This window comes from Manduca sexta, chromosome 3, assembly GCF_014839805.1.
Source record: "Manduca sexta isolate Smith_Timp_Sample1 chromosome 3, JHU_Msex_v1.0, whole genome shotgun sequence".
Lineage (NCBI taxonomy): Eukaryota > Metazoa > Arthropoda > Insecta > Lepidoptera > Sphingidae > Manduca > Manduca sexta.
Window position 1 is genome coordinate 3,340,724 of NC_051117.1, and position 20,593 is coordinate 3,361,316.

The following is a 20,593-nucleotide window of genomic DNA, read 5'->3' on the forward strand; positions in this document are numbered from 1 at the left end:
GTAGATGGTCCTCACCTCTCCGAGCTAACCATGAACTCAAAATGTTTGTTGATCCGTAATGAAGTGCGAGTATCACATTGTAATTACAACAATACACAACAATACCTGTTTTATTTACATATTTTTGACCTATCCACTGTTTGCTGTCATAATTCACTACATTCCTTAGGAAAAACTCAAATTATTTTTCCGTTTTATTTTATTTGACAACAATGTATTCATTCCACGTCTGTAGATTATGATATGAAGACGTTAAAAAACTGCTAAAATCCTTATCTGGCACAGGATGTGGCCGCTCATGTCGCTCTCTCGACCAGCCTTAGGCCTGTGTCAATAAATCATCGGAAAAATAAACAAAACTGTTCCGCGCAACAGGTTTATGTTTTATTATTGGCAATTCATTAGTTTTATGGCAGCGTACTTGTCCTGTGAAATTTAGAAGTTTGGTTTAGATCGCCAGTTATTTCAATTAAAACTATAGGGTTTAGATTTAATTAATACAACAATGGAAAGAAATACTCTTGGCACCGTATGTTAATACCCTTTTGAGGACACATATTGCAGGGTAACGAGCGCAGTGGAACAAAACTCAGTACTCAGTAATTCAATGTATGGCTCTGGTACGGTTTATGGACGGTATACCTTACCATCAGGCGAGCGGGATGCTGGTCTCCCTATTCAAGTGTAACAAAAAGCAAGCGTAACCTTATAATGTATGTGTTACTGTAAGTATTTTACAATATCTGAGATATTACTTAAATATCGTAACTATACCGGTCATAATTCATATGCAAATGTATGAACAGCATTGAATATTTGCCGACGTTACGTAAGTATTAGGATCTTCGCATGTTTATGATAAAATAAATGTAACGCTGCGTGTAAAACACGACGAAGCTCGCAGATAAGGCGGGTGGTTGAGGTTTATTGACATTCACGAAAAACAAGTAACCTTATAGCCAATCAGATGAAGACTTACCTACAACTTGGTACCTCTGCAACATTTTATCTGCGACCAGGATAACTAAAAGATTAAGCCGTTCTCACATATTAAAGATGTATTCAATAAAATGAATTTTTTATATTTGGAAAGTGCGTATCTTTAATTAGAATAATTCAATAAGTTTCAATAGATGAAATTATGAATTAATTTTCCACAGATCATCTTTTCTCGCAGTTCATAGTGCAGAGCCAGTTCAGTTTTAAAAAGTTTTCAGTTTTAAAATGTCTTCCATTACTACCCTTGTCCACTTAAAGATGGACTCTTGTTACTCGTCGTCAGTAACAAAATAACTTATTTCTCTAGGGTAGCTCTCTTGTGGAAGGCACTACATTAATGTTATTTAGGTAATAGAGTCGGTGTAGGTGGTATGTCCCTAGTGGGTATGCGAGGATCTGTCTGAAGGTCATTGTGTCTAGAATACCAACCATCGGCTTATGATACTCAGCCTAATTCTGATATTGATTAAGGGTTACAGTCAGCGGGTAGTTAAGTTTACGTTTCATGAGGCGAGAGGATTGCTCTCCACTCATTGAAATATAATAAAACTCCACGATGAAGACGCTAGCACAGCTTATGTTCAATACCATATTAATTCTATAGATTTTCTTTGATTGTGTTCCATTTGATATGCATAATACAATGAAACGATGTGTGTATAATAATATGTGTAGTATAATAGTTATCTTCACATGACGAACGAAGGTACGTGATTTTGTTTTATGTGTCTGCTTAGTGTTGTCGCCACAAAATATAAGTTATTTAATGAATAGGTCGAACCTAGTTCGGATGCAGTGGTCGAATGAACGTAGTTTTCTACACTCAAAAAAAGTTCATAAATATTTTGTTATCGATTGACTCTGTTAGGAAATCTCTAATAGGGAACATTTTGTTATTAGTTCAATAAAAGACTAACTGGATAAACAAACATGCAAATAGTTTAAAACCCATGTTTATTCAATTTTATTAAGATTCGAATAATCAATTCTAATTGTTTTGCTACTATGGAGGAATAATATTAATGGTACTTGTATTTAGTGCATTCAAAAACGGAATTTAGAGCGATATTGTTTACTTGTGACGATATTGTTGTGAAGGCAAGTTTCCACGTTGTTTTTCTTCTGAATGGTATAAGATTAAATGATATAACGGGGTATTTGTTCGTACGACTTCAACTATACTATTCGGTTGGCAAGATAGATACATTATCATCCCACACGGACTCTCACTTGCAAATAGTACCAACTAATTTGAACACGGTTACCTTAATTGAAATAAAATAAAAGACAAATATACGTAGACGAGTTAGCATAGCGCTATAATGTAGTGCAGCTATTTAAAATGTATGAGTGTGGTGTTGACCACACGAAATGCGCCGTGTGCAGTGAAGTGAGCGTCGCGCACACTTACATTGCGCAGGAAAATTATTGGTACGTCTGTGAGGGGTAACATAGCCTTTCTATAGCGGACAGTTTAGTCATCAGGGGAATTATTAATGATTTGCAAATACTATAAGTAATTATAAACTGACTTGATTTATATAACAATATAAATCGAGTCGGTTTATGGTTAGAATTAGTCAGTTCGGATCGGTACCATTGATTCACAGACATCTGCATTATTACTATTGTGTTCAATAAAGAAAAGACCAATGTTATAACGTGAGACCTAAGATAGCTGGCAAAATGTAGGTGAGTTGACGCCTCTGCCACTAAAAAGGAAGTTAGTCGTACTATTTATTCTGGAACTACTTTGTTTTTAACCATCGACGCAAAATGAGAAAACGCTGATGTGATCGAAATGGTTTTTACTTTCCAGCTATTATTTATAAAGATCTGTTCATGCATGTGACATCAGCGCATTTTCTCCATGCATTGGTCCAATTGATTTGAAAGTATGTAGCATGAAGTAGTCTTCGGGATACCTAACCCCCTTTTATTATTTTACTTTCTAGAATTATTATTTATGTTGGGGGTTATTTATTGTAAAATAAAGCACTCAAAATGTTATGCTATATTTCTAGTCAAGTTAACAATAACGTGAGACTGTTTAGTTAATATCAACGGTAGTGAGCCTCATGAATCGCCCCGCACTATCTCTGAATCTAAACGACATCGGCCGATGCGCTCGTGTCGACCGTGATGGATGATGGTGTAATCTCGCTCCTCGGAGAAATGTCGAGTCACGGCCTTCGTGGCAACTCCTTCCCTTACACATTGTCACTTCGTTACTGACATTAGGTAAAACTTGTGCTTATCTGAAACATTTTAAGGAGGTAGTCTACTTGTAATTGCATTGTGAATTTTATGTAACATATTACCTTTACAATGCCTATTATTTAAGTTTCTAGGGTGGAAAACACAATTATTTTTAACTTGTTTGTGTAAAGCGCGTCGTGTACTGCATCTTTCTTTAAAGTGATCATACATGCACGTTTAGTTACATGCAGGCTAATAGAAAACAACAATGAGCTAATAATAGCAGGAAAATATTAAGGTAGGAAATTTAGAGAAGAAAAAGAATTACAAAATGAAGTATAACGTATCAAAAATGCATTTTGGTATTGATGTATTTTTCTAAAATACATTATGTGAATACTAGATTCGGTAAACATACTTTAACTATTACTAAGTTACGTCCAAACTTCCCATCATAGAATGAATTCTTCAATATCTTCACTCATGTTCGAAACTCCCGCCGAAAGGATTTTCGTGTGTTTCCACAGTATGTGATAAGAGCTAAAGTTAGTGCGCGGCAAAGATTTTCGCATTTCCCTAGATCCGGTTCAAGATCAGTCGGCGGGTGTGGCGGCGGGCCTCCTCGCGCCTCCGGTATTACTCGGCGCGGGAAATAGGCCACCATGATGGTGCGGCGCGCTCGATGCCGACGGCTCTCAGTTCCAGTCGCGTAGCACCACCAGCCGCTGCTCCTCGGCCAGCCGTAGTGCAGTGAGTGCGTGTCGCGCGAGCGAGGTGTTCGCAGTGTGTCCCCGACCGTCAGCGCAGCACCACGCCGTTCTTCCGATATATATATTTTTTATTTTATTATCTAACCGGCCTTGGCGCTATTTCGACTCTAGTGTTTTCGCGTCTCCTTTCGGACGGACCCACGTGTGAGTATGTTGTACAATGTTCTAATGGCCGGCGCTCCCGCGTGATATGTTTACATGTTTTGGCGGCTAACTAACCACTGATTTATAAACTTTTATCTATCTTTTCCGACTTTTGCATGAAATAACATCTTGTTTATTTTAATATTATGTCGTGAGGAGCGCTGTTAACTTGCATCTTCGGTAACGCAATTGTCACTGTCAACTGTATAGGTGTCTCCGATTCTTGATTGAAATTCCCTCTTAATTAAGATGGATCGATACCTGTGGAACTTTAGGAAACTGAAATTAAAGATCGTTTTTTTTTATCTTCTTTAGAATAGATCGTTTCTCATAGGACACGTATCTTACTATAAAAAGTTTATGAAGATGTTTGGATGTTCGTGGAAGATAATGAAAACACAGCTGAAATGGTTGGGATAAAATTTGGCATAAGAGCAGATCTGGATTAACACGTACACTCTATAAATCACTACAGTACATCAAGAACTTTTGTGGCAATTTTAAAGCGGGCGATCAACACCTAGTATTTCATAAGTAAACTGATTCTACGGCATATACTAATTAGTAATTACCAATGCTGTGAATAATTTACCTCACCCGCTCAGCCGCGGCACACGCTTACTATTTACTTTGCATCAATACTCACGCAAACTTGGTTTAGTTTCCCGCGCAGAATTAACGCCGGTTTAGACGTATTAAGTTGTTAGGTGTCAAATTAAGTATCTTTATTAAACCATAAGTTATGTTGTAAGTCTTGTATTATATTTCTACATATTTAAACGTACCAAGTGCGTATGCTGTATTGTCCAGGTCCCGAGAGTCGTGCTAGCACATCCTAGTAGGTCCTCTACTAATTACTTCCCAAAGGTTTTTATCTACCCCTATCTTTTCATCACGAAAACTCAGAATAGAACTTTTTGATGATCCTGCTGCCCTATTGTGAGATAATAAACTCCAAATGTCTTTTAAATTCTTATTTAAAACTAATGACATTTTTCGTGGTGTTCTCTATCAACATTAAATTATAGGAACCATTTTTTTTATGAAGTACAATTTCGTGTCTATCTAGCAGTATGGGTTCGTGGCGGCAGACGGATGTTTAGTGTTTCGCCGCTGTGTTCAGTGGCTACCGGCAGCCGACGATAATGTCGCTATCTGAGCTTAGGTACACTCGTTAATACTCCACCAGATTACACGCGAGCTGCCAAATTACATACAATACACTTAATTGCAATCAATTATTTTATTATTGTTTAATAGTTGCTGATACTACTGTTATTTATTCTGGCGGGTTTTAAATTTAACGCATTTGCACATTGATAGTAGATATTTGATGTAAATATTAATACAGTCTATTCAGTGTTTTTCATTTTTGTTTATTTTTAATGGTATAATGCGCTTTACTAAAAATTTTAGAATTGGCTAACAATAAAAGTTTGAGTATAAGGTTTAACAGAATCACTGATGGGTCACTTAATTATTTTTTTTATAACATAATTTCATGGAAAAATATAAAGAAAATCATTTGATTAAATTGTAATATATCACTACACATAAAAAAACATAATGAAATTAATTACCAAAATATGGTAGTATGTTTATTTAATACAACACATTAAAAAAAGCATGGATGGTAGATCATTTTAAGAACCGGGCTATTTTCTGTCACAATATCTTACTAATTAGGTATAGGACGAACAATAAACATCTTTCAAGCCCTAACTTTACCGCGCCGTCCTCTGATGCACAAGCTGCCAAACATCGAGACGAACCGTTCCAACATTTTTTTTAAATAAGAGATTATGACACACTGGCTTATATTAATTACGCGGGAGGAATTTGGCGCATCATTGAAGCTGATTTAAGATTATAAGTACATCCAATCATATTATCTCCTATATGTATAAAATAATAAACTATGCGAACTATCAATTTATTCACTGTCATGGCTACACTGATAGCAAATATTTCTCTTGTCTAGGTATCGGGTGGGTGTAGTGTTATCGCTGTTGCCATTGTCGATAGTGGAACTATATTTTCGGTATCAATAATATTAGCTGTGGTTTATTCTTACATTATGCTCGGGAGGCAGATTCCTTGTGGATTTGCGTCAATCGGACCGATTTTTTGTTCATCATCAGCCTACAGCTGTCCACTGCTGAACATAGGCCTCCCCTAAAGCGCGCCACGCTGTTCGGTCCTCCGCTCTCCTCATCCAGCGTCCACCGGCGATCCTACGAATATCGTCGGACCAGCGGGTCGGAGGTCGTCCTACGCTACGCTTACCGAGACGCGGTCTCCACTCTAGGACTCGTCTGCTTCAGCGGCCATCAGTCCTACGACAGATATGGCCAGCCCACTGCCACTTCAGCTTGCTTATTTTACGAGCTATGTCCGTTACTTTGGTTCTCTCACGGATAACCTCATTTCTGATTTTATCCGCGAGAGAGACACCTAGCATAGCTCGCTCCATCGCCCGCTGCGCGATTTTTTGTTATGGTGTGCGAAACACATTAGCTACACTAACTATATGATTATAGACATTATATGTGAACCAATACGTCACGTATCATTAGCACCATATTAGCGTTACATTAAATGTTACATAATATTATTATATAAAAAAAGGTGCACGTTCTATCTCTTGATCTAATTTTAGGCTGTGGTCAATAAAACAAATTAAGAATATATTTTAGCCCCTTAACAATATTGAGGATTTATTTGTTATTAAAATGCCGCGTCAAATAATGCAGCGCACACCCTACATTAAGCAAATGTTTTATGATAATACAAAAATCTTCGACATAAAACGAAGACAATACCGGTAGCGAGTAATTTGAAACTTATTAAATCACTTACCTAAACAAAAAATATTGCAAATATATATTTATAGAAGTAACTTGTGTCTATAAATTTGGCATGGACGTGTTGATTAGCTAGTGGGTGCCGAAATGAGTCGTGCCCTCGACCGCGACACTACCCGCGACCTCAGAGCACGTAAACACGATAGCGTTATCTACTGGTACCAGCTATACGATCCCAATATACTATCAAGTTCAAGTTCACGCTCGGCGTTAAGAACTACTAATGCGCAGTGCATGGCGACTATTCCGATCAATGCGACGTTCAAATCTTTATTAACCGCCACCAATTGGAATACCTAGTTAATAAGTTATAAATGCCAGCCCAAGTTGGCAACTTTGCTTTCCTTTATGCATTGTATTCCTTATTCATTTTATCCCTTATTTTAAATGTCCGATAGTTGTATATAAGTGATTTTAATTGTTATTTAGAAATAATAATCATATTTTTTATAAATTGTTATGACGTATTAAAAGTGCAATTTTGTTCGCTTACAAGTATTTATTTTATGATGCGTTGTATACTACTTAGCCAGTAAATATTGTAGCCAGTGGGAGAATTAACGGCTTATGTCGGATGACGCGAGCAGTGCAGTGGCACGCAGTGCTTTGTAAAATATAAACATTGTAATTGAAAAAAAAAGTTAAGACGCCTAAAATACAAAAGATAAAACATATTTACAACATAACACGTGATAACACGCATTAATTCCACTATAATACTGATCCTAGTAAAATTATATATGTTAATGTTTGTAACGAAGTTTGGATGTTTGTTATAAATAAACCCGTGTAAATCCTTCAATGCGCTTATAAAACTTAAATAAATCAGAAAAAGATGAAGCCTTCTATTAGCTGTACTTTTATTCTTGAAAAGTGCACAGAGGCCTATAATACTGAAGAACTTGGTGCGGGCATAGCAAAAGATAGTATATTATAAGTTGTTTAACTCCATCCAATGCCATCTTTACATTATTATTGTTTGACTCTACTGAGACATGGAATCGATTGCGAATTAAAGTAAATTATGTGGTGGTGAGGGGCAGGCGGTGTCAGGGCTCGGGTTCGGTTGCTGACACCGCCACATTCGGTCCACTGCCAGCGTGAGTCGCGCTGTGACGCACTGTGGTGAGGACACAAAACTGCATGTAAGGCAGTTTACCTTATTCTAGGCGCCACCTAACTTTATTTATTATTTTATTAAGCTTTATCTGATGCACCTGATGGTACTTGTATGACCAAATGTAATGCCACTGAATGTGTACATGTATTCTGTATTATGAAACAGCTGTAGGTTATACAATTTTGTGTTATGTATAACTCAGACACTAAACAAGAATCTATAAAAATGTAAAGCGTGCGTTACTTAATCAAACCAGATTATCGTACTTTTATAAATGCGTAGATATTTTTTATAAAATAAAATTCTTATGAATAATTGATAACGATGCTACGAGGCCTTGAGCATTTAATGGACGTATTATGTTTATATTGTATTACTAGACTTTACCAGCGGCCTCCTTCGTGTAAGTCTTTAACTAGAAAATAATATTACTTTATGATAAAAGATAAAAAAATAACGTTCCTTACGTAGGAATAATGTGGCTTTCTATTATTTAAAAACAAGATCGGCTTCGTAGTTTCGGAGATGATTCTCTACAAATAAACTCTAACTGCGTGTTTTTCATTATTCATTCTATGCAGGTTTGTACTGTTTTTCCTCGGGTACGGTTAAGTAGCTTCTGTGGATGTAAAGTACAGTAAAGTTCAAATGCCAAATGAGAGACATAGTATCTTTTCACCGTCACTTGAATTTTGTCAAAGTGAGTTGCAACGATTTTCACATGAAGTGAACTCACCGACCGGAGGAGACGTCACACAACATCTAGTCTGTAGCCAGAATCTGACATCCTCCGACTAGTTGGCAGACATAGCTGTCAGTTTAACTTGTGTTGGGGATGCATCTGCCACTGAGGGGTTGCGAGGTAGCGAGTGATTTTGTCAACACCATGAATTTCCACAGTATAATTATTAGTGGCGAATCAGATAGTGAACTGTTACTAGAAAAATGCGTTTATTGTTTAATACTTAACTAGTTATCAGAGGGAATGTGCGCGTATCTTGACATCAGTATTTGTGTGCGTGCATGCGTGCGCGCGCATTTTTGTGGGTGTGAGAGTGATTGAATGTGCGTATATATTTTACATTTAAATAAAACATTTTAATAATAATAAGTTTTTTTAATAATAAGTTTTTTTATTAAAAAGTACATAATGTGTTTTACAGTTAAAAAAAAAACAGTGGTATAACAAAACAAATTTCTAAAAACAAAAATAAAGTATTTACCAGTGGTACCCAAACTAGGCCGTGCCTGTACCTTGGGATACCATTACAAATTAAATATCGCATCATTTGTAATTGCTTGGTGAGCATTCATCAAAATTAAGAAAATAAAACTATTGACAAGATAACTTAGAAAATTAAATTAAATACGTTCTTAACATATGAGATCTAATTTTAGACCTATGCATAGGTCATAACATAGCTGTGTTACCTAAATCCAACCTTACGTAATTACTTTAATCTAAACATGTATGACAACAAAGGTAAAACATAATTATAATTTGAGGGAACTTAACAAGTAGCTAATCAGTTCAAGCCCTTATACCTACTTACTATCAGTGATTCTGTTTCATCATAATCGAGATTAGCAAGCCAACTAATAATTATCTTTTTTGATTTAATTAGGCCACAGTTTTTAATGTTGCAGTGTTTTGATATATTGTTGTAAATAGACAAATGTGAGTAGTACGGAAATCTTTTTGCGAAACTGGAATTAGTAGAAGGGAGATCTAACCTATAAACTCTCCTGGACAGTAAATTATCATAATTTTCGGAATTAATAATAGTTTTGTGGGTAGAGAGACACGCTTTGAGAATGTATAGTTGACGAACTCTGAGAAGCTTTAATTCACTGTATAAAGCATCAGTGGGGTACCTATAAGGTTTAAAGAGCATTACTTTTAAAACGGTACGTTGCGCTCTTTCAATGAGTAGCATGTGTGATTTGGCTGCACTACCCCATACGCCAATGCAATATCCGATTAGTGACTGACAAAGAGCGTAATAAATAAGTTTAAGGAGTTTGTTTTCAGTACATGTAGTACCTCCATCGATAGGGAAGCCTTCAAGATTCAATATCCATCTCGAATCCATCGGAAATAAAAAATTGGTTTGATCGGAGTTATCGAATTGTTCAGATCAAATAGAGCTATATAGCTAAAATAGGCTCCATTCACAGCACAGATTAAGAAATCGCGGGGCCATTAGTTAATTATCTACCTACCTCTATGGACATTAAGTATGTGGACACAAGCTTATGTTATATCAAACAGCCGGCGCTTAATCGGCGGCCTGCGTACGAGCCGATGACGTAACTGTCAGTTAATCAAATCGCAAAATATTGATCTGCTGTCTGTTTGTATGATCGATGTATTTATATCTACGATAGAAAATAGAACATTTGTAATGATTTCGCTATGAACTTACGATTTTGCTATGTGCGTTTTTAACGATTTCGCTATGGACTGTCCGGCTTAGTTGGTAGCGTTTTGCAATTGTGTGTCTGCCGTGTTACAGACGCAGATACGTTTTCTATTTACCTCTGCTCGCTGTATAGCCCATACTGGATCACGGATGGTAAAACAATGTACATTCATATCGTTTTATGGCTTAACACCGTCGACGGTTGGCAAAATGTTGCGGACTTGCATTAATTAATGAAGAGTGTGACAATGTTAATGGATTTTTCATCATGTGAACGTCGCGATATGTAAAGTTGGGTACAGACTTCCTGATTATAAGTAATAGATTTTTAACCATTGCTCAACGTAGACTATATAACGTTGTCTGATATTCGACAGTACAACCGTGTCATCAAATTGTAAATTGGTGCTTGGTTCAGTGCTTTACCGGTATTCCGAAGATTTTTATGAAGCGTTAATGTGGATTAGTTCTTGACTATACCACGCGGTCTTGACGCCGAGCTATTTCAACTTATCTAAGTATACGTGCTTACGCTTCTACTTGCGAGAGTTAGATAGAGATTCAATTGGATCACCCGTACGTCAAGCTTCTTTCGATCTTATAACGTAGGGTAGAGTCAATAAAACCTCCTATAATTACTCGCAAGTATCTTATGCGAGTTCTTTTTATAAAACCGTTTCATAGCTGACCTAGAAATCGAACCGGACTTCATGACTCTCTCAGCTTACTTAAATGCGCTACCACGGTAGATTTATTTGTATTGTTCAAGTTATCGTATGACTATTATCAAGTACAGAAAGACTCTATAAAATATTTTGATTAGTTTACAGAAAATGAACTATTTACCTTATTGCAATATTTCTTTAAGAAATATGAATACAATACCGTAACAATTACCGTCTATTAGTACATGAATGTCGGATAGTTGAATGCGTTTCATCGCTTGAATGAGTCGCGCCTGTGTGTGTGCGAGTGTGTGTGTGTACAATGAATTAATATGCGGAGGTGTTGTCTCATCGTGTTTACTCGGGTGTAAGCGCGTGTTACCTCGTATGTACTACACTATGTAGAGAGAGATTATACTCGCACGCAAAGCGCGCTCTAATTCACTTAATTATTTGGAAAGCTTCTGTCTCGACTCATCGTGTTATTGAAGCGATAGCTCTACTGATATTTATGTCGTTTGATTTATGTTGATAAGAAATTGCACAAATCGAGACCATTGAAATATAAGGCAATGTTTGTTTTGTTAGCATATTTTATAATTAAAAGTCTCAGGTGTTGTTATAGATTTAGTAGCAGCCATCGTTATCGTAGTTTAATTCTACTAAAATAACACACACATACACACACATTACACCCTTATCCCTGAAGGGGAAGGCAGAGGTGCAACCAGGGCATTCACTTTTCGCTCATGTTCCGTCACATGGTGATAATGATAGAGTGCGAGGTTGTCGCCATATCGGGCACTGATCCCCGAATTCGGGCTATTGCTTTCTAAAACCTAATATCACTTTGCCCGACCCGGGATTCGAACCCAGGACCGCAGCGAGTGTCGTACCGCACACGGATTACAACGCCATCAAAGTCATCATCAATTCTACTGAATTTATATAATGTAAAAGTATGGGAAGACGTTAGATATATTACGAATAAACCCTAAATGAATTTAGATGAAATTTGGCACACGGAGAGACCAATCCCAGAATTAACATAATAATTTATAAACTATTTTTTAAAGGACATACAGGTAAATTCGCGATCACAAGCTAATATTCTACATGTCAACTGCGTTGCATTTATCAGCTCGTAACAGTAAACATCATCAGTAAAGAGCTGAGCGTCACTAGGGTCCCGACCTCTCTAATCACAATGACGAGCTGTAATCAAGCCTCGCTCTATCGAGATCATCCATCTTGTATCGTTCTGTTATTACGAACTTGTCGCTTCCGCGTACGATATTCATTTGTTTTATTGGTTTATTTATTAAATATTCACGAAACACACAGAAAAAATTACAATTATATGTAGATTATAAATATAATACAAAATTTAACAAAGTTATTCCAAAAGGTTATACAAATTAGAAGAAAATGAACAAGGAAAACACATATTAGTATCATATCAATTATGATATGATATATAATTGAGTCTATATGATATATAGATTTAATAAATTATTATTTAGTCTATTCTGGATTTCATATGGCTACTTCTGTTATATAGTACCTAGTTATTATGATATATTCTAATAACATAAAGATATACGCTTATGTCCGAAGAGGTCAGTAGAGACGCATTTAGTGTACCTCCGGTTTTTATAGTCCCACCTAAGGGATACGATATGATAGATGGTGGGATTATCGGACATAATTTTAGCATCGAACAACACAGTGTTCCTAAAGAGAAATCATTTTATTAATTTTGATTATATCACAGACTACAGAATAGTATTGCGGTTATACTTACCTACCCGCGGAATCGAATCGAATTTAAAAACGACATCGTTTTCACGCCAAGCATGTTGTTTGGTCAGAGTGGATGACGTCTAATTTTAAGTTATTTTTTATGCAGACGTTCATCATTTCATTAAGTAATTGGTATTTTCTACAAAGTCAGTGTATTTCTGTATATCGATTAGTATCGTACTATTTGCTGTATAAACAAGTTTTGCAAATATACACCTCCGCGTCATGCATGTTTGATATTTTATTGTCGCGTTGGAAAAAGGACTCCTCTACTTGCTGGCATGATGAGCTACTGGTGCTACAATTCATATACCTTCGTAGCATTTATGGACATTGAAAAACAAAACGAGATTCAAGTATCATTCCTGTATTTTCCCTTTTCAAGTATTGATTGAAGAGTACACAATTTATGAACTATCAGGTTCAAGGCCTGATTCTTGAGTACGGCAATCCTGCACTCAAATCTCTACGTTCACTAGTGATTGATATACGGAATATCCGTAGATACCGAGTTTGTCATTTTCTTTGTATTAGTAGAAGATAGGTTGGATCCGCGCCAATTTGAGTCTCTACCGTGGTGGAATCTAAACACGTCCAGTTATCAACAACTGATGTGCACCGATATACTTTCACGCGGCAGAGAATTAACTTCAGATACAAATTATGATTATAATTAACCCAATGAGCCAGTGCCATGCCTATGTCACAGAAATGTTGACCACGTGTTTTCATATTATGGAATATGTTTCATGATTGGGACGTACGTTATGGGCGGTAGTGATTTACTGGCGATTGGTTATAATTTATTTATTATTATATGAGGGTTTATTTATGCACTTAATTGATCTAATGGAAATCTGAATTTTTCAGCAAGCTAACCAACTCGTGCTTTGTCATGGTTTGGAGGTCGCAAATTGCACTAATCTTTTATGACAATTTTGTATTGTAACATGTGTGACGCGGTCACAAGTGGCGCCTAGTTTGGTGTGAGTGTGGGCGTGGTGCGTGTGCGCGGGTATTTTAGCCACGCGTTATTTTCGCGATATCGCTGCGTTTTCTTGTAACGTAATATTGACGTCCAGAGCGTCCACAGACAACGCGACGCGCTTCTTATGTATTAAACCATTTAACTATTATCATTGCCATGTGTCTGATACCCACAATGCTTTTCGAATTATTAGTGAATTTCTATCGAATTTGACGGGTAGTAATAGGGATTACCTGAACGCCTAAGAATTAGGGCATATTTTTGCATCTCTTGTGGTGAGTGTGGTGTATCTTACTGCAGTTTTATAATGTCAGTATATTATATTATATTATATGTTTATAACAAACAACACACTTAACGCTTTTAACCCCCTCATGGTAAGGCGGAGTTGCGACCAGAGCTACCTCTTATCGCTATGTGTGTAACGTATTATGATGTGATAGGAAGCGAGCCTATAGAATTAAATTATCATCCGTTGGTTCTTTTAAAATGTAATAAAAAAAAAACAATCTATGTAAGGTGTATGTTTTGTTGGCTATTCAAATAAATAAATAAATGTCTTATATAAATAAAGTAACGGTTCGTGACCATTAATTAAAACGGTTGTCTCTGTGATACATTTATAAATTTCACTTTATAACTCGAGTAGTGACGCACTGAATTGAAGTGTACGTATAACATTATACATATTTACATAATAACGCTAAATTAATAAGTTTTAATAAATAAATCACTGCTAATTTCGATATCACGTATGTAATAATAAAATTAAATCTTGATTGTTTTTCAAAATGTTGATGCAAAACGTTAGGCTTTAAATATGTGATATAATAATAAACCGCTATCAGTTGATTACAGAAAAACGTAAAGTTAAATTAGAGTTTGCGTTGATTACGTCGTTAATAACATGTTACGTCGGGTTTTACGTCTGTTCTACGTACTGTTATGCAATAAACAGTAAAATGTATGGAAACAGAGGCAGACACCATGCCGCGACAGTTAGCACCTCTCTTCAGAATATACAGGTGCACAGTGAAACACAATTTTATTAAGTTCCCACAAATTCTCATACGGTCTACCTCACACTGCCTAATCAAGTTTTTGCTAATCGAATTTAAAAAACACGCGACCCAGCCTTTAAAAATGATAGCTAATTTTCTGAGACTAGTCTAAATAGTTCCAAATTAACATATGCTGTCAACGTGCTAATGTGTTGTATTTCTATTAGTATAATATTCGTGACATAACTTCTCAATAATTATTTAGCGCAGTTAATGTAGCGGCGCAGAGAATGCGTTGGGCAAACACGACGCGCTAGTGTACTTTACCCGCAGACAGCACTCGCTTCTCCTTACCATTTACTACATATCGCGACATCCTACTATACAACTTGAAGAGCATAGTACCTAGGTCTCAAAGTGACACGAATACGCAGTTTTCTTAAAAATAAATTGACTTGATAAAAGAAATTCCATTTTGAACTTTGAATTAATGAGTACTTTAAAGTAGCGTATAATATACTCGGCAATTTCTCAAAAATGCTTGGGTACTGGTGTGGTAGTTGGTAACTTTAAACAAAGCAAATCTTTTCGGTACTTATCTAGACACGCTTGTTTTGCCTTGTAGGTAATACCCAAATAACTACGTGTAATTACTAACTAATAACCGTTCTAGCTAACAAAGTAGATGTAGTGTTTGTTTTGTTGTGCAAGCAAGCGGTCTCGTCGAATGACGTGAGGAGGCTGTAGTGGGAGGTAGTCGCCCTCACCTGTCAACCGACAGAGTGACAATACCTAAGTTGTCACCAAATATCACCCATGATTATGGCTATAATTTGCGGAAACTGTTGACAGCGGTTGTTTCGTTAACGAGTTTGTTTTGTTCTCCAGAATGCCGGGGAATGTCAATAATAAGTCTATTACATGAAGTACAATCATGTGTGTAGCCACTCAATGAGGGATAAGAGCCACTTGAGATGAAAATTGTTCAGTTCTTTTTGATCCCGAAATGGATTATCACATACATACGCTATGGTAATTGACATGTTATATTCGCTATATCAACCTTATCGCTTGCTCATCTGTCAAGTTCACACTTAAATATTTACATACAGTATTAAAAACTTTAATTACATTGTAATTCGGTACTCCATACACCCATAACTTCAAAAGTCAGCGGTGTATTACACCTGTGACTTTTAGAATTTATGGGTGTTTTATTTATCAATTATTGTATACCGTACGGTGAAGAAACATGTATAGGAATATATAGGAATCTTAAATATTATCTGAGATTTCCCGAAAAGAATTTCAAAGGTTTATAAAGTCTGCCAACCCACACCAGAGCAGCGACGTAGACAAAGGCATAAATACAAAAAAGGCACAAATAGTAGAGGAAACTTGCGTCCAGCAGTGCGGGACTATCTAATACAGGGCTTGTATTAATATTTTTAGACGCGAAAGAGTTTTCCTTTATACTCCTGTAAGTGATGTCTACAACAACACAATGGCGATAAATATATAATGCAACGCAAGCATGTGAAGGCAGGACGTGCGAACGACGCTGCACAATGGGTCCGCCGCGCGTGCCGCTGCAACTGCCACATTCCTACAGCACATTATACGGGAAACGGGTCTATGCTGCGAGCTAGGTTTCAATATGAAAGTTGTCCTGTTTCTAGTTTCTTCAAAGATACTCAACAGTATTCAACAATAAAGTTGAGTTTTCGAGTCGTACCAGTGCAAATTGATATAGAAATTTAGTAGATTGTACATTCTTGCTCTTGTGATGTTTTAAATATAATAAATTAGTTATTATAGAGGTTAGAAAATATCTAATACTGACAAGATTATTGCAATATTATGAAAATAAAAGTTAACCTAGTGTAAACACAGATATTTCCGGAGATTAGGTACAACTTTTTTCGAGTCATGTTCGCGTTAACTCTATAAACAGCGTATTATGTAATTTCGGTTGATTTTTTTCATCGCTATTCCAATTATAGCTTAAGTACAAATTTATGAATGTTCCAAAAATTTCACAAGCTTGCGTTAATAAGACATGCTCGGTTCGAAACTTGCACGTATTTGACTAAATCCTATTTTTTAAGTCTTTGTACTGTATAGTGTATATTTATGTAAATCGTTATGTTCAGAGCATTAACATCCATACGACATGCAATTCCATCGCAGCCATTTCGCGTCAGTTATCTATGATGGCAGGTTCCGGCTTGGTGATTCTGCCACACGTGTTGTGACTTGTCTTTTCTACTAGCAATTTAAATAAAATGAAGAATAAATCAATCGTTATCAGTACACGCTGTTACTTATGTCAGATCGCAGCTCAATAACACCCTTGATTATTATCAATTGTAACACGAATTATTGTATCGCCGGGAGCCAACAGGATGCATCGCAATCGCGGCCCGTTATACCACTCATTATTTCTATTTCGTCTCGCGAATCCGGCTCAGTGGCTAAATAAAAAACGAGGGTCACATCGTGTTTCATACATTTACTATGGCCACAGAGAATCTTTTTAAGCGCTACCTTTTTGGTTTTACGTATAATTATAATTTTGTCCTCGCAAAGCTCTATACTTACTCTATGTTGTCGACGGCTCTAGATATATAATAGAAATCGATAACGGCACCGTGATTAATGGTTTTGTCTACCACCATATCGATAATTAGGAATGAAAGTATCTAACACCATTAGTCAACATACAACTTTTCAGTCTTCGGGCGTGGTTTTAATGGTTCGGTCTAAGTTGCATGCAAGTTCAAAAGCGTCACTATTCGTCTGTTGGTTCGAATTGGGGGTCTTCTTAATTTCAAATATATTACATACTATCAAAAAGAATTCTATACTATTTACAAGTTCACCTAAGTAATTTCTGTTTATTACTGCTATCGCAGAATCTTTCATGTCTTTTTAATACGTAACGTGACAGTTTTTACGAATAGCAAATTGGTTGTAAAAACCGATTGCAAAATTGCTGGGAAAAAAGGAAAAAAAAACACTAAGTCTCCACAAAACAGAAAAATCCAAAATAATTGGAGCGTGTTTATCGTACCAGACATCTCATTGTTATCGCAGTGACGTGTTTGGGGAGCGTGTTTGGGCAGTGGGGATGAAGGAGAGGATGGGGGTAGGAGGAGGCCGGGGAGCGTCCACTCACACTGACGCGCAAACAGCGCACAGAACTGGCAAATGCGCGTCTCACTAATATTTCACATTGACAATTAGTCGTGCCCCATAGGCTTGTGTACCTACCAATAATTTATTGCCGGCTTCTCTAAGCTTACAGCATAATTATATATATTGCCCATCACACAGATTTTCTTTTTATAAATTTAGGATATTTATAAAAGATAAAAGAGTGTCCGTATTATGATATGCGTTAAACCTACCCATGACTAATGTTAAAATAGACAGACTTTTAGATTAACTTCAAACTTATTAATTCTCATAATGTCCAGTAATTAATTACACTGAATAAAACAGGAGCACAACAGTTGCAGCCCGCTGTTTGGCGTCCGACATAAATAATGCCAGTGCATTTAATAACTAATCTCATGAATTCTTGCATTCTGGTAGAGATCTAATCTGTATTAATGATGTATGTCTGAGCGTCCGTCGCCGCGGCAGACAGTGCAGTGATTAGTGATCGGCCGCAGTTGCGGATGTGCGCGCACGCCACGACGGCGATTCCACGCGAAGGCATCAATTGTGCACTGACAATCGCGCAATTGTCCATTATGGCTCGTTGAATCACTGATCATTGTGACCCCACCGATTGTGGCGGGGGGTCACATGACCGACCCCCCCGCCGCCGGGTCCCGCGCCTCCCTCGCCATGCTCCCGGCGCGTTTCGGCCGCGCTTTGGTGGTTAATTGAAACGAGATTGTTCGGCAGAAGCCCTGAAGGCGCAGGCTACAATTTCGTTGCAAGACATCAAATTCATTTTGTGTTCGATTCAATAGCATTCAACCTTACCATTGCAGCTAAGTAGGTTTATGTATAGTAGGTAAATGCCATAAGTGCAGTACACTACACATTGTAAGCTGCGTGCGGCCTGTCCTCAATAAGAACGTATTTCTCATCACACGGTACATGTACTACATCGGTACAGCTAATGTATCGATGTGCAAATAGAGTCATTAGGTAAAATAGATTTGTGCTGGTGTCTGATGGCTCGCGTGAAGACAATATGAATTTGCGTTTTAATGTTCGCACTATTGGTGAAGTTTCTAGAAGGCCGAAAAACCTTATAAATTTCAATTTTATTTCATAAAGATCATCATTTAAGACACCTGTAATTTGTCGACTATCATAGGTGCTTGCGAATACTTGTGATACTCACCACTAGGGACCCTCGCCAGTGCTCGTCTAATAGCTCGTTTACTCTATAAATACCTCATTCAGTAATAAATCTCCTGCTAGGCCGTGTAGCATCGCACAGGATGTGTCGCGTGCAATACAGATTTATGTGCCCTGCATTTATCATATGTAACAGCGCGTACACTTTCTAGATAGATCATTGGGACAGTAGATAGGTTTCTAGAGGCAGGCAAGATGACTGCATTGTACTTGATGGTAGTGCAGGGCAGACTGCAGTTTAAATGTCGACTAGCATTATTCACACTGGTTTATAATATTCATACACACTAACTTATACTAGTTGGCCTAATTGTTTTAAAGTAATTAAAGCGCGCCACTCTATCTAGACATAAAATTTGTAAAAGCTTAAATTGATCGCTTGTTGTTGTGAACCGAAACGACATTGACTCGACTGACTCACAAGTCACAACACCTAAAGGCTAAAACCACAAAATGTATGTACAATAAAAGTACCTAGCATGTGGTACACTTCGCTAACAATTAAATCACTTTGTTAAAGTAGATTAAACACAGCGATATGGTTAAAAACAAATTAGATACAGCCGCTTAACAACTCTAGGATCTCATTACGGTGTAGATCACTAGACAATTAGTACAGAAGAGAGTCCACGTACAAGCGTGTACGAGCATAATGTTCTAGTTTCCTGTCGAAATAGTTTACATTTCAAGAATTTTATCGAGGCTGTAATATCCGGTGTTTTACGGAGGGCATAAAGGTATCCAACGCCTGATCAGATACCCAACTGGTGGGACTATAGTCACAACGTGGTACACCACCATCAAATATTTAAAGCGAGTTTTTTTATTTGTAAGAAAACTAGCAGAAGTTGACTGTCAAATGATTTTTACTGTGTAAACACTAAACAATCACAGTACGCTGATTCCTAAATTTGTTGAAGCTTGTAGGACTTGCCGCGAGTCGCATTAGCATGGAATTATTAAAATATTGTCGCAAGTGGAAACTTCAATGGAATTTCTTGTAATACTTTATATTATGACTAGTGTAATGGGTGGCTATTACAGTGGCAGTGGCGGCGTCAGTGGAATGTACGGTGTCTGCCGCTATCGCCCGCACAGGGATTACTATAAAATGCAGTAGCGGGCCATTCAATAAGCCGCCCCGCGCCTCACCGCCCGACTGTTGGGCCTCCAGCCTTCTGAGCGGGGAGACGTGCGAGATTGATTGTATTTGGGTTACGAGTATATGCATGCGTGA

The 20,593-nt window shown here is 37.1% G+C and overlaps 1 protein-coding gene across 2 annotated transcripts in view; it reads left to right on the forward strand.

Annotated features, from left to right (window-relative positions):
- Nucleotides 1-3,844: 3,844 nt before the first annotated feature.
- LOC115441226 (hexokinase-2) overlaps nt 3,845-20,593 on the forward strand; it is a 31,173-nt gene continuing 14,424 nt past the window's right edge. The window contains exon 1 of one of the 2 annotated variants that reach the window (XM_030165920.2): nt 3,845-4,112. The gene's annotated coding sequence lies outside the window, so the exon portion shown is untranslated. The remainder of the gene's footprint in view (nt 4,113-20,593) is intronic. The other variant, XM_030165919.2, reaches the window with a different exon arrangement.